The following is a 14,053-nucleotide window of genomic DNA, read 5'->3' as shown; positions in this document are numbered from 1 at the left end:
TTGTCATTCGCGTTTGTTACTGAATTTGATCTTTGAGCAACTGGCTGTCTGAGGACCTACATCCATAGTCCTGCAGACTTCCAACAGTCCATAGGAAACGATTGGTTGTGCAATACTGGACTACAATAGTCAAAGTTTCTAAAGATTCCTGCGGATTGGTTGTTTTGGATTTCTGCACTATGCTCTTTGACCATTTTTTGTTGTTGTGGTTGTTGCTGTGCTAAACATAGAAGCAAACGGCATTATAACACAGAATAGTAGTTATTTTGTGAGAGAACATAACCTAATCTAGGAACTTGACCAAGAACCAAATATTCTATAGTATTGTGATTAGGTGTTGTATATTTGCATAAATAACTATTTTGAAGTCTAGACTTGCCAAACATACAGTACATGGACCAAGGTAGAAAAGTGTCTTGTTTACAGGAGTTAGGGTATTCCTTTTTCATTTCTGCAGCTGATTTCTCAACAAAATGGAGAATCTGGTGTTATGAGTATCACTGACTTCAAGACACTGGGACCACTGATCAACAACAAGGCAAGGGAATCTGTTAAATGGTGAAATACCTTGTGTGAGAAGCCTCTAATGGAAGCTGCAGTTCTGACTCCCAAAACCTCCTACTGGTTCAAGATAAATGTCATTTGCTCAACAAACGAAAAGACTAGCATTTTTCTGTTTTAGTAAGAACAGCGTCATAATGTAAGGCATTTTAGATGAACTAGAATATATATATATATATATATATATATATATATATATATATATATATATATATATATATATATATATATATATATATATATATATATATAAAATCTGTCTCTCTCTCTCTCTCTCTCTCTCTCTCTCTGAGGTTGACAAGAGCAACCATAGTCCTGGAACTCTTCTGTGGTGTTTCATGATCTTTTTATGCACTGTACAAGAGAATGGCCTGCGGGCTCCTGACGTTTTCAGGGACTCAACCCCAGTACGCAACGTTTATAGAAGTTTAACTTTATGTATTAGCAAGATGTGTTCAGTGTAGGACGAATACTGCAAATTGCAAACACCACCTGGCCTTTCCTATTTCCTTCACTGACCTTCATTAAATGTGTTTCTTAAATGCACGCAATATATGTACTTGAATTTGACCAGGTAGCAGCCTCTTCCAGTCTCCTGTACAGAAGGGCTTGTGTGTGAGAGAAAGAAGCAGTACAAGCAGCCTATCGGCTCATGTGCTGATAATCCTACTGATAGGAGAAGAGGGGCGGAATGACTGTCCACTGTCACTGTCCAATCACAGGCTAGGGCAGGTCCTGGATGACCTTTGCTCAGAGGAAGTGGGTTGAATGATGCTGGCCATCTGACTGAGGACATCTAATGGCAGGAAAAAGTAAGTGAATATTGCACAGAAAAAAAGCTGTTTTTCTTATTTTGTCTATTAATGGGCTATCCCGTTTTATATATTTCTCACTTCGGTTCTGTACAGGACAGTCAGTTGATTTGAATGAGCTGCCAATGCATCACAACGGACTAGAAAACACACCTTCACTAATTTTTCCCCAAAACACAGTGGTGCATTATGGTACACTCTAACACAGGTGTGTCGGGGTTGCATACAAAATGAACAGCACCACACTTTGGAACATCTGGTGCAATAAATTGTGTAATGCTACAGCATATAAATGTAAAGCCAGCCTAACACTAATGTTTAACAGCATTCCTCATGGTGTTCTTTTTTTATTAAAATTTTAACCAGTTCCCCTTTAAGCTTTATATGCTTCACTGGTTATAAAATAGTAGGCAGCATGGAAGTCAGAAAATAACCGTTTAAGTATATTGCTTCATTACATGTTCTCTTTCTTGTCAGAATCCAGGTTTCAGCAGTCCAGACATATCGGATTTTGTATTTCCAGCACAGCTACTGGTATACACTTCGATAGCCAATACTACAAGGCATTATGTGTCTATCCCATGAACATGGTAGAAAGGCAAATGTCTGTGTTCTCCATAGCAAACCATCATGCTTCAGTCGAAGTATTTCCATATTCACATACAAAATGTTTTTCATATTTAACCCAAATAGGTTATTACCTATTACCAAGGATCACTTTTCATTAACATTATTGATGTTTTCACGTGTACACGTGGTTGCCAGCTTAGAAAGATGTTTCCAGTGGTTTGCCTTTTTTAAATTGCTTCTGAATGTGTGTTGTTAATAAATCAGGGTTTTATTTAACGGCATGGTGCAGTATGGACCTACAGACCTGGTCTGCGATCAATCGGCTGGTAGATTTCACTTTCTGAGCTGCTCTATTCTATCTGGCTGCATTGAAATAAGCACCTCTGTGCCCATTGTTCTTTCTCTTTTATGTGTTTTGTTGCTTCATCCAATCATCTTGTAGCTTTTATATGTTCGGCTACCTCTTTCACTACAACTGTACGCTCCGTTCACAAAGTCTTACTGCTGTTTCCTCTTACAGAAACAGAACATTTGACGTATCTGGATCTCTTCTGAAGTGGCATAATTTTTCTAGCTTGGCCTCTCTCTTCTCAACTTTCCCCCCCCCTGAGAAACCCATTAAAATGAATCAGTGGGAGGAATGCCCCTTTCATTAATGGTCAGGGAACAATGCCCTCCCTTACAGTGGTCAGTCAGAATGCCACTCTTACCAGACTATCTAAAAGATCATTGATGTCCTGCAGCTGGTTCTGCCAAGTGACCTCTTCCATGGATCTATGCAGGCACCATTACATAGGAGAGTGGTCTCCGAGCTGCATCCCTTTGCCTGCCTTTATCCAGCCCTTGGGACACCACTACTCCCACTGATGAGACACTATTCTGCCAACTGACACGGCAATAGGGAATAATATCTGCCACTGAAACCAATAATGGGCATTCATAGGCGTAAGCAGGGGGTGTGCCTGGGCACACCCTAATCACTCTGTGCAGTGCCGATTTCCCCCTACTTCCTGGGCCCCCTCCCCCGTCATTTTGCGCCCTCACTTCAGTGCTGCTTGCTTCCCTCCTCTCCTTTCCTCTCCCTGCCCCCATACCCCCCACCCGGGTTGCTTTAGGGGATTTTTCAGGATGGAGAGTGAGGGAAGGAGCTAATCAATATGTAATTTATCAGCCCCTTCCTTTTCTAAATGAACACACTCCCCATGTTCAGTCATTTGAAATTTTGTTTATTATGCTTCAGTTTGTGAATGAACAGGAAAACCGCTCAGCATAGGGCACTTCACATTCATTCACTGTCCAGTGCAGCTGAGGCTGCAAAGAAAGGCTTGTGTGTTTTTAGCTTTGGGGTGCACACCCTATTGCAATAGACTGGGCACTATTCCTCTCGATGATAGCGTGTCGCTCTTTACTCCCACTGATGCCAAGAAAATTTCCACTTACACTGGATCATCCTCTCTAAAGTCTGATGAATAATAAACTGGCCCTTTGTGTAGAAAGTTTGGAGACCTCTGAGATAGGAGATCAATCAGCTACAGCTCAAGAAACCCCTACCAACCTCTGGAGGAACCTTAAGGTCCCAAGGAATGCTGGTTGAGAATGGCTGATGGATAATTCTCAAGTTATTGGACTACGGATTGGGAAAGGGTATTACATTGGTTGGCGTTCCTGAGAGGTTGGAATGAGGTTTTTGAAAGCCTCTGTCTGGCAAAGCATGCTGGCAATTCTGGCTTGTGAAAATAAATATATATATATTTGTATTTTTTTTTTTATTTCATATCAAATCGTAAAAAAGCAAATAGTCTTTTTAGAGACTCTGTTAAATCACGAATCCCCTGCTGCTGGCAGGAGCTGACTCTTGTTCATTCACTGTGATTGGCTGAACAGTGATGTTATTGGCAGTTTACCATGAGCTTTTGGTGACAGTTCTGGAGGCACCAATGGAGCACGCCCTAGAACTAAACAGTGACACACATGTGGGAGATGGGTGCTGAGGCCCACCTGTTGTGATGCCACATGTGTTCATTACAATGTCATACAGGTGTTTAAAACTTCTAAGGCACATATTTACAAAAATATACAAATGATCGTAATATTTTAAATGTCATTTAGCGTATTTTACGGAAGGTTTACAAGCATTTGTACTATCTGGATGGGAGAAAAAAGTTGTTTTATGCATTTTATAAGTCTAGCTTTACTTCTTCAGGAGCTTAGAATGCTGTAAGTGTAAGTGCTAACTGTAGAACTTTAAGCCAATGCTGTAAGTGCAAATTAGGAGAAAATTACTGCTGGGACCATGGGGAGCCTTAGAGAGCTATATATATATATATATATATATATATATATATATATATATATATATATAATATATAATATATAATATACATATACACACACAGTAAAACCTTGGTTTGCAAGCATAATTGGTTCCAGAAACATGCTTGTAATCCAAAGCACTTGTAAATCAAAGCATTTTTTTTTACAGGGTATAAAAGAGAAGAGAGGCACCTCTAAGTGTAGCAATAAGTTGCTAAATGTTGTACCTTCATTAAATGTAACATGCATATTGCTACACTTGGAGGCTCTTCTCTTCTTTTTTATACTCCAGTTGTGACATGACGCTACTCTTATATCAAGACATCGCTTGTATATCAAGGCAAAATTTATTAAAACATAAAACGCTCTCAAACCAAGGTTTTACTGTGTGTGTGTGTGTGTGTGTGTGTGTATATAATAATTTTTTATTTATTTATTTTTTTTGGTCTGTGGCAATTGACATCTAATTTCTATTGGTTATTACCAATAGTAGGTTTTTATTTTTTATTTTATTTTATTTTTTTTTTTTTATATAATGCAACCATGGGTACACGATCACTCTGTCTGGGTGGAGCCATGTGTTGTGTACACATTTATGAAATCAAGAGGCCACAGGGGCATAGGGTTGTTTTTGGATCGGTCTTTGGACAAATACAGATCATGCGCTGCACACAGAAAATACATGGATGTAGGTGCAGTAACTGCACAAATGTTAAGGCCTTGTTCACATGGGCTTGCACAGGAGCAGTATGTACAATAAACATTTGTAAAGCTTTCAGCATGCTTCGAGCAGCTTTGTTGAAGCCTTTTGGGCTTGTTAGACCTGTGTTCATTAAGCTTAATTTTTCTGCACACAACCACACATATATGAATAGGGCACATAGAAAACAATTGTGCTCAATGGACATGGTGAGCACAAGCCCTAAGGCGAAGTTGTAAAGGACATATATCCCAGTGTCCAGGCACTATAAAAAAAGGTTGTGCACTTTATTATATTTGTTTTATTTGATTTCACTAAATGACCATTATTGTAGTTTCTTGCGGCCACTATGCCAAAATGTCCAGTAGGAATTTCCAGTTCTTTGTTGTGGAAAGTACAGTGTCATGGCAGCCACCTTGTGACCTGAAGCCATTTCTGTGTTCACTCAGAGGATTCTGTGCATTCATAGTTCTGGCTGGAGATTAAATTTCTTTGTTTCAAATGCACTTTACATTGTCATTGGTTCATATTATGAAGTCTGGTCTGAATTACGAGCTATAGAAAATATAGATGACTGAATGCTGTTCATACGGTAGATGCTTAGAGGCAAGAAGGCTTAAAGTGTTAGTGTTAGTTTTGGATAGAGTGGCGAAGAGCTAAAACCCTTACCAAGTTGCTGTCTGTGTCCATATGAGGAATGTCTCCTTTCTGTCCCAGAGACGCAACAGAAAGTTGGAGGAAATCTCCCAAAGTGAATGTTATTCCCCTCTTAGACAGTTGTCACTGGAACAGGTGTTCTCTTTGGAAGATTTCCTTTCACTTCTTGCTGTGGTGACAACTCCGACATTTTGGATCTCCTCACTTTGTCTCTGTGACAATCGCCACCAGTATATATAGAGGGTGGAACTCTCCATTGGGGACACAGGCACCGATAAAAGCTTCATATACTCTAGCCCTTTACCATTCTATCCAAAACATAAAAAAAGGTTTAGCCTAGAGATATACTCTGATATCAAATGTTTTGGCGTTTCAGTGTCTGTGGGATGAATTTTCATTCTATACATTCCTGAGACTTTCTTGCACAAGCATCCTACATAAGCCAGTTCCCATATTTACTCTAAACTTTAGCTTCACTTCCAACCCTACAGCTGGAGGTTTTATTCACACTTGAGCTCTGGTTTTTCTTCACATTTGTAGAAGTGTTTTTACAAGCTTTTCAGGCTCGAGGTTTTTTATTATTTTTGAATAGAGAGTCATTAGGCAAAAAATTAATGTTTTTCAGGGTCTCCCAATAAAGCCTATAGTGGCCAAAATGACTGTGCTAAAAAAAAAGATCATGTATTTTCTTGAGTGACAAGCTTCAGTAACCCCATGCTCAATTGTGAATGGGCGCCATTGACTATGATAGAAGTCCTAGTGTCACTTCTGGCGAAGCTTCAAACTGGGGCCTAAGAGTTAGGACCATGTCAACTGCCAAAGGGTTACCTCATGTTGTTTCCAATGGTGTAAAAGCTGGGATACTGGTTACAGAGCTGTGCTACCCAGTTGAGAAGTTATTTACAATAAACGGGTCACATTCACAAGAGTATCTATTTCCAAAAAAAATAAAAATAAAAAAGCTATAGCTTCCATTCATAGCCCAGTGGACTTAGCAAATGTAGTAGAGACAGAGCTTGTGTGTATCATCCCAGCCACATCCATTGGTACCCCGACCCGTCCAATGTTCAGTATGATAAACCTGCATAGCTCCTTTTGCAAGATAAACTGGGGGTACAATATCTTAACTCGGATAGGAATATTAAATATAGCATGAAGTAGACAGATTTTAAGTAATAAAATGTATAAAAGAAAAATATCATATTCCAAATAATCCTGAGTAAGGGGATGTAATGTATTTTATATTGTGCTTCTATTTTGTTGTACATTTTATAAAAGAGTGTTTATTATTTATTAGTGGGCTGCGTCCACGTATGTAGGAAGTACACAGGTAGTAAATGAGCACACAGCGATTCATACATTATCAGATACGTGTGTAGTTGTGAGATTGGCCTTGTTTGTGTGTCCTGAATACTACAAAATGATGATGGGTGGATAGTACTCGTTGATGGTCACTGGCAGTTATGGTGTCTACTCTCTGGATATTACAGGGTTCAGTCAGTGCTATCATTTTTACAAAACCAAATTTGTATTGAAGGGTATTATAATCCAAACATTTTCGAACTATTCGAAAGAATATACAATTGTACTTTTTTTCATTTTATAAAGGAAATTAATTTAAGTACAGTTATAATAATTATAATATTGTGAAATGTCTGTGGCCTAGGTCAGAGGCCTTTGAGAGTCCATTGCAATTTATGCAATATATTTTTTGTGCATCCACAAATTGTTCTGGTACATCATGATAAAGTTTTCATTTTGGGGTCCTGACATGACAAACAACCAGCACTACTGGCTCAGGCATACATCATTCCTCCCCCCAACTGTCCTAGGTTCTACAGACCTTTGTCTTATTGCTGAGTGCTGGAATGATGGTTTGGTTCCTTGACAGCTCTGTCGGGTGGTATGATCTCATGCCCCACAAATGTAGTAAAGTTCTTTCAGACTGAGCATGGTCATGTTAATAATCTAAATCCCAATGTCGCCCAACTTTGATGTGCACCAGTGTCCCCCTTTCCCCCTACTGAGCACAAATGGTGCTCCCTTTTCTCCCTACTGTGCACCAATGTCTCCTTTCCCCCTACTAAACACCTATATCTCATTTCCCCCTCCTGTCCACCAAATGTCCTCCATCTCCCCATACTAAGCACCATTTTTCCCCTATTGTACACCAATGTCTCTCCTTTTTCCCTACTAAGCATTAAAGGCCTTAATTTTCCCCCACTGAGCACCAGTGTTTTCCACTTCTCACTGAGCACCAATGTTTTCCCTTCACTCCACTGAGCACCAAGGTTTTCCCTTCACCCCACTAAGCACCAAGGTCCCCCCTTTCCCCCCACTAAGCACAGATGTTCCTCTCACCCCCCACTGAGCACCAGTGTATCCCTTTTGCCACCAGTGACTTCCTAGTTGTGGTGCTGGAGGAAATATCAATAGGCTACGAGTGCGGTGATGCCACCACACTTGTGCTCCATGGAGTACGAGTCCCTGCAGGGAGGACAATCTCAAGATTCAGGTAAGTCGGGTTTGGGGGAGCCATGGAATGGCACCATGTCACATGCTAACTATGAGAGTAACATTTAAACATGCTGTGAAAGGTGGAATTAGCCTCCAATGAAGACTCAGGCAAAGTATTAGCACTTTGTCTATGTTCTATTCTATTTTTTTTTTTAATTAACCTTTAAGATTATGTGTGTCTGTAAATCTCACATGTGATGCATTCATTTTGCAGTATTTTGTGGATACAAGGTCCGCTGCATGTGTGATGCAGGTAGGCTTGGGCTGTATTTAAACAGTTTCTCTTTAAAACCAAGCCCAATGTAACCACACCAACGTTTTTGTCATTTATGTCCCCTTGTCTCAACTTCTGATGTTGGGAGGTTTGGGTTATAGAAGGGCAGCCATTTTGTAGGCTTGCCCAGTACAAGAAAGCATGTTCTTAGTTTACATAGGTCAGGGCTCCTGGATATGTGTCTTAAATAAGAACTGCCTGTGTTGCCTATCAGTCTGATTCACACTTCTTCAGGTTCCAGTCGAAACAAGATGGCTGCCTTCATGATTGAATCCTTATTGAGTCCTGTATAGCTAACTGTTGAAATACACATTTACAAGTACTACCCATGAGTGCAAGATGAACTGTCTGTGCTGTGTCTAGGCAATTTGATTATTTTTAAAATTTCAAAGACAGATTAGAATATGAACTTAGAAAAAGTAATGCTAGGACCTATACATAGTTTTTTCATGAACTTTCAGTTGCGTACGTGATAATGTAGAGGGTGTGCTGGTCTTTAGGAGAGACCTAGTCCATCTAAAGCTCACTAGCTGTTGTGGAACGAGAAGTTCCACACAACCAAAGGCTGATAGAGGTGATGGGATTCGTAATTCTGCAACAGATGGCGCACCATGGCCCTGTTTCAATGTGATGTCGCTGAGACCGGCTAGAACACCCACACTAGAGTGGGACAATTTCCCCACTTCCATCACCCTTACTCTACATTATTGCAAACAGGAAATATGGCATTTTTCTAAAAGTTGTGGTATATGTGACAACTTCATGTAAATCCCCCATTGCTTCTGTGGTTAGTGTATGAGATTATGTACGGATCTGCAGTATTACCTTATCAATGCACAGTAACCTGTGCACTGTCCTGTGGACTATGTGGTGTGATATTTAAATCGATTAAAAAAATATAAATAAAAAAGGAATATCAGTAACAAATGGCTGGTGTGGCTCATTTTTGTATATTGTGTGTAAAAATATATATCTATATATATAAATATATATGTACTTGCATATGGGAAGAAAAAGAGTCCATTAATTCTTTTGTTTTTGCATATGTTAAAATGCAAAGGCTGAATAATCATTAAAATGTCAAACATTATTATTTTATTTTCCTTATGCTGCACAATATAAACACAACTGTTTATTAAACCCATATATTCAGTATATTCTTTGTGCTCACCTCCACACCCCAAATCCCCCTCTGCTCACATCCACACCCCAAATCCACCTCTCTGCTCCGCTCCACACTCCAAACACCCTCTCTTCACACCTCCACACCCCAAATCCCCATCTCTGCTCACCTTCACACCCCACATCCCCATCTCTGCTCACCTTCACACCCCAAATACCCATCTCTGCTCACCTTCACACCCCAAATCCCTCTCTGTGCTTACCTCCACACTCCAAATCCCCATTTCTGCTCACCTCCACTCCCCAAATCCCCCTCTCTGCTCACCTCCACACTCCAAATTCCCCTCTCTGCTCACCTCCACACTCCAAATTCCCCTCTGCTCACCTCCACACCCCAAATCCCCCTCTCTGCTCACCTCCACACTCCAAATCCCTCTCTCTGCTCACCTCCACACTCCAAATTCCCCTCTCTGCTCACCTCCACACCCCAAATCCCCCTCTCTGCTCACCTCCACACTCCAAATTCCCCTCTCTGTGCTCACCTCCACACCCCAAACCCCTCTCTGTGCTCACCTCCACACCCCAAACCCCTCTCTGTGCTCACCTCCACACCCCAAACCCCTCTCTGTGCTCACCTCCACACCCCAAACCCCTCTCTGCTCACCTCCACACCCCAAATTCCCCTCTCTGCTTACCTCCACACCCCAAATCCCCCTCTCTGCTCACGTCCAAATCCCTCTCTCAGCTCCGCACCCCCCCCTTCTCACCTCCACACCCCAAATTCCCCTCTCTGCTTACCTCCACACCCCAAATCCCCCTCTCTGCTCACGTCCAAATCCCTCTCTCCGCTCCACACCCCCCCTTCTCACCTCCACACCCCCTCCCCCTGCTCACCTTCACACTCAAAATCCCCCTCTCTGCTCACTTTCACCCCTAACTCCCCCCTATTGGCACACCTTCGTACTCTATGCTCTCTGCTAACCTCTGCACCCCATCCCCCACCCTCCTTTTAATGCCTTTTGGTCCCTGCTTTCCTCCCACCGGAGCCCCAGGGTAGGACTGTTCTTCCATTACAATCCACAAGGCGGTGGGCGTTGCTGGCCAAGGGAAGAGCAAGTGCAGCTAGGCTGGTGAAGTGCAAGGTACATATGGCTGGCTTCCGGGTGTAGGTCTACATTGGCAATCGGTGAATGAGCTAGTAAAAATATCACACATATATGTGTGTGTATTATATATTATTAACATACAAATTTTTGAAAACACCACCACATTGATAAATGTTAATAGGCAACAAGGCTGCAAAAAAATTGGCAAAACTAAAAAAAAGAATATAAAGTGAAATTAAAAATGATTCCCAATGTGATAAACATCCACCGTGAGTAATGGTAAGGTATCCTCTCCACCAGCATGCAGATATACCACACACTCATTGGATTCTATTGACCCCTATTAGGGGAGTTCAATGCACAAGAAAATGAATCCCACAGATTGGTCACCACATATTGGAATCCAGATAGCGATGAAGAGTGCAAATCGAGGCTTGGTGTGATGGCGGGTGAGACGTAACGAGCTCCACTGTTGGTAATGAAACGGAATGGAGAGCCAATCAGAGGTGAGATACATCCAACGGGGGGGGGGAATATACTAAGATTGGAGCTACTGTGCACAGTAACCAATCATCTTATTTAGTTAAGCTTAGCAAATGAAATCTAGAAGCTGATTGGTTGCTAAGCACAGCTGCTCCAGGTTTGACAGGACATTGGCTCCAGTATGACATACCTGTATAAGGCACGGGGTGAAGGTGTTCCGTCCGATTAGGCGACCCGTCAGAATTGGTAAAGGAAGTGACGTTCCGTCGCCGCCATCTTGCTACACCCTGCACTCCTCCACAGTCACGCCACACCGAGAAGGGGGCAAGCAGACATCTTGTTACACCCACTGAAGTTTTGCATTTCACAGTTATTTTTAACCACTTCCGGACCACCCACCGTCGTCATACGTCGGCTGTTTGAAGAGGAATATCGTTGTTATGGTAGCAGCTAGCTGCCATAACCCCGGTATCCTCCTCTTTAGCGGGCGGTCTGCTTTCAGATAAAAGTGGTCTCTGCGGTGAATTCGCCACAAGATCCCTTTTATTGGCGGTGGGACAGGGGCTGCGATCCGGTGCCCTCCGCCACTTACCGGAGCTGTTGGCAGAGGCGGAGGCAATCGGATTCTTCCTGTGGCCTGACATGGAGCTGAGTGAGGGGGTAGATGGCCCCCACCTGTCTCCATACCATTGCAGAGCGGAAGTGACGTCAAAACGTCACTTCCGCCCATAGCTCTTAAAGGGCCATTTTTTTTTTTTTTTTTTTTTTTAATTGCATTTTAGTGTAAATATGAGATCTGAGGTCTTTTTGACACCAGATCTCATATTTAGGAGGTCCTGTGATGCTTTTTTTCTATTACAAGGGATGTTTACATTCCTTGTAATAGGAACAAAAGTAACACTTTTTTTTTTTTTTAAAAAACAGTGTAAAAATAAAAGGTAAAATAAATGTAGCGACCTGCTCCTGTTGACCAGGCGCTCGCATGTAAATTTAGGGGGTTATCTGTTCTGTACATAGTTCAGATTCAATGTTATGGCTAAATTAGCCTCTGTTCCAGCATTGGCTGTTTTGTGTGCAGTTCCACACTGTCGTCTGTAGGTGTCGTTGTCACCACAGGCCAGTGATGGAAGGGCAATAGGTGTTTTGAGTGTCCTTCCTCCCCAGAAACAGCCCAGTGGGAGTAGTTCACCGCTGTGCATTCTGGGAAAGGATATTTAAGGGGCAGATGCCATTTTTTTCGCTCTCTCACCTCATGGCCCACCTGGCCTAAGGTATGTGACAATTCTTTTTTCTGTCTCGGGGCCCTGCTGGCCCGAGGCTACGTGACCGCAAGTAGGCCCAGAAGTTATCGGGGGTCTACTGGTTCAGAGGTGGTCCTGTGCTGTCTGTCCTGCGGGAAGAAGCTGAGCAATTGGAAGACCCGAGGGAGGACTCATCTTGGAGAGGACCGAGCGAAAGGCTGGTAACTCAAGAGGGGGCCTGGTGTCTTAATTGGAGGATGCATCCTAACCAATCTACCCCACAGTACTGCCGGATGGCTTAAAGGAATTTTGGTACTGTGTTGCTGTATTCAACTAACACTAAATCCTGTGGCAGAGGATTGTTCAACAATTATTGTTCTCATCAAGTCTGTGGCAGAGACTTTTGTCTGTGCATTATTCAAGTTGCTAGGCCAGTGAGAGAGGCCTATCCGGGTGAGCAAGATCCGTTGACTGAAGGGGTACTTGTCTCCGGGATCTCAAGTTCCTCAGTGATCTACACAAGGTATCTAAATTTTCCCTTAACTCTCCGTCCCTCTACTGCTCAAGTTGTTTAATAAAAAGCATTGGAAAAAGAACTAATTGACTGGTGCATACATCGGTGGGTGAAAGAACCAGTATATACGCTAAGCTTCTGGTATGGTGAACTGTGGGTAAGGGGTGACGGCAAAGACCTAAAATAATAACCAACAGCTCCTTCGGGGGTCAGTGTTGCATAAATAAGAATAATTTAAAAAAAAAAAATTTAAAAGCTCCCTTCTTGATGAGCTCGCATGCAGAAGCAAACGCATATATGAGTAGCGCCCGCATGTGAAAACGGTGTTCAAAGCACACATGTGAGGTATCGCCACGACTGGTAGAGTGATAGCAATAATTCTAGCCCTAGACCTCCTCTGTAACTTAAAACATACAACCCGCAGAATTTTTTTAAACATCGCCTATGGAGATGTTTAAGGATAAAAGTTTGTCGCCATTCCATGAGCGGGCAAAATTTGAAGCGTGACATGTTGGGTATCAATTTACTCGGCGTAACATTATCTTTCACAATATAAAAAAAATTGGGTTAACTTTACTGTTGTCTTATTTTTTAATTCAAAAAAGTGTATTTTTTCCAAAAAAAGTGTGCTTGTTAAACCGCTGTGCAAATACGGTGTGATAGAAAGTATTGCAACGACCACCATTTTATTCTCTAGGGCAGTGATGGCGAACCTTGGCACCCCAGATATTTTGGAACTACTTTTCCCATGATGCTCCACTACACTGCAGGGTGCATGAGGATCATGGGAAATGTAGTTCCAAAACATCTGAGGTGCCGTTTGCCATCACTGCTCTAGGGTGTTAGAAAAAAGATGTTTAATGTTTGGGGGGTTCTAATGAATTTTCTAGTAAAAAAAACACAAACTGTTTTTAACGTGTAAACAACAAATCTCAAAAAGAGACTCGGTCCTTAAGTGGTTAACAGAAAACGGTGGGTGTAACAAGGTGTATCGTTACGGCGGCTGAGTGCGGGGTGTAGCAAGATGGCGGAGACGGAACGTCACTTTCGTTACCAGTTCTGACGGGTCGCCAAATCTGACGGAACACCTGCACAGATCACCAGTCTACTGACAACGGTCACTTCCTACACTCCTCCCATGGCATCCTGCAAGAACTAGAGTACTGGGCCAATCACCGCGAGG

This window comes from Aquarana catesbeiana, linkage group LG02 (genome assembly GCF_042186555.1).
Source record: "Aquarana catesbeiana isolate 2022-GZ linkage group LG02, ASM4218655v1, whole genome shotgun sequence".
In the NCBI taxonomy this organism is placed as follows: domain Eukaryota; kingdom Metazoa; phylum Chordata; class Amphibia; order Anura; family Ranidae; genus Aquarana; species Aquarana catesbeiana.
The sequence above is the reverse complement of the archived record's forward strand: the minus strand, read 5'-3'. Positions refer to the sequence as shown.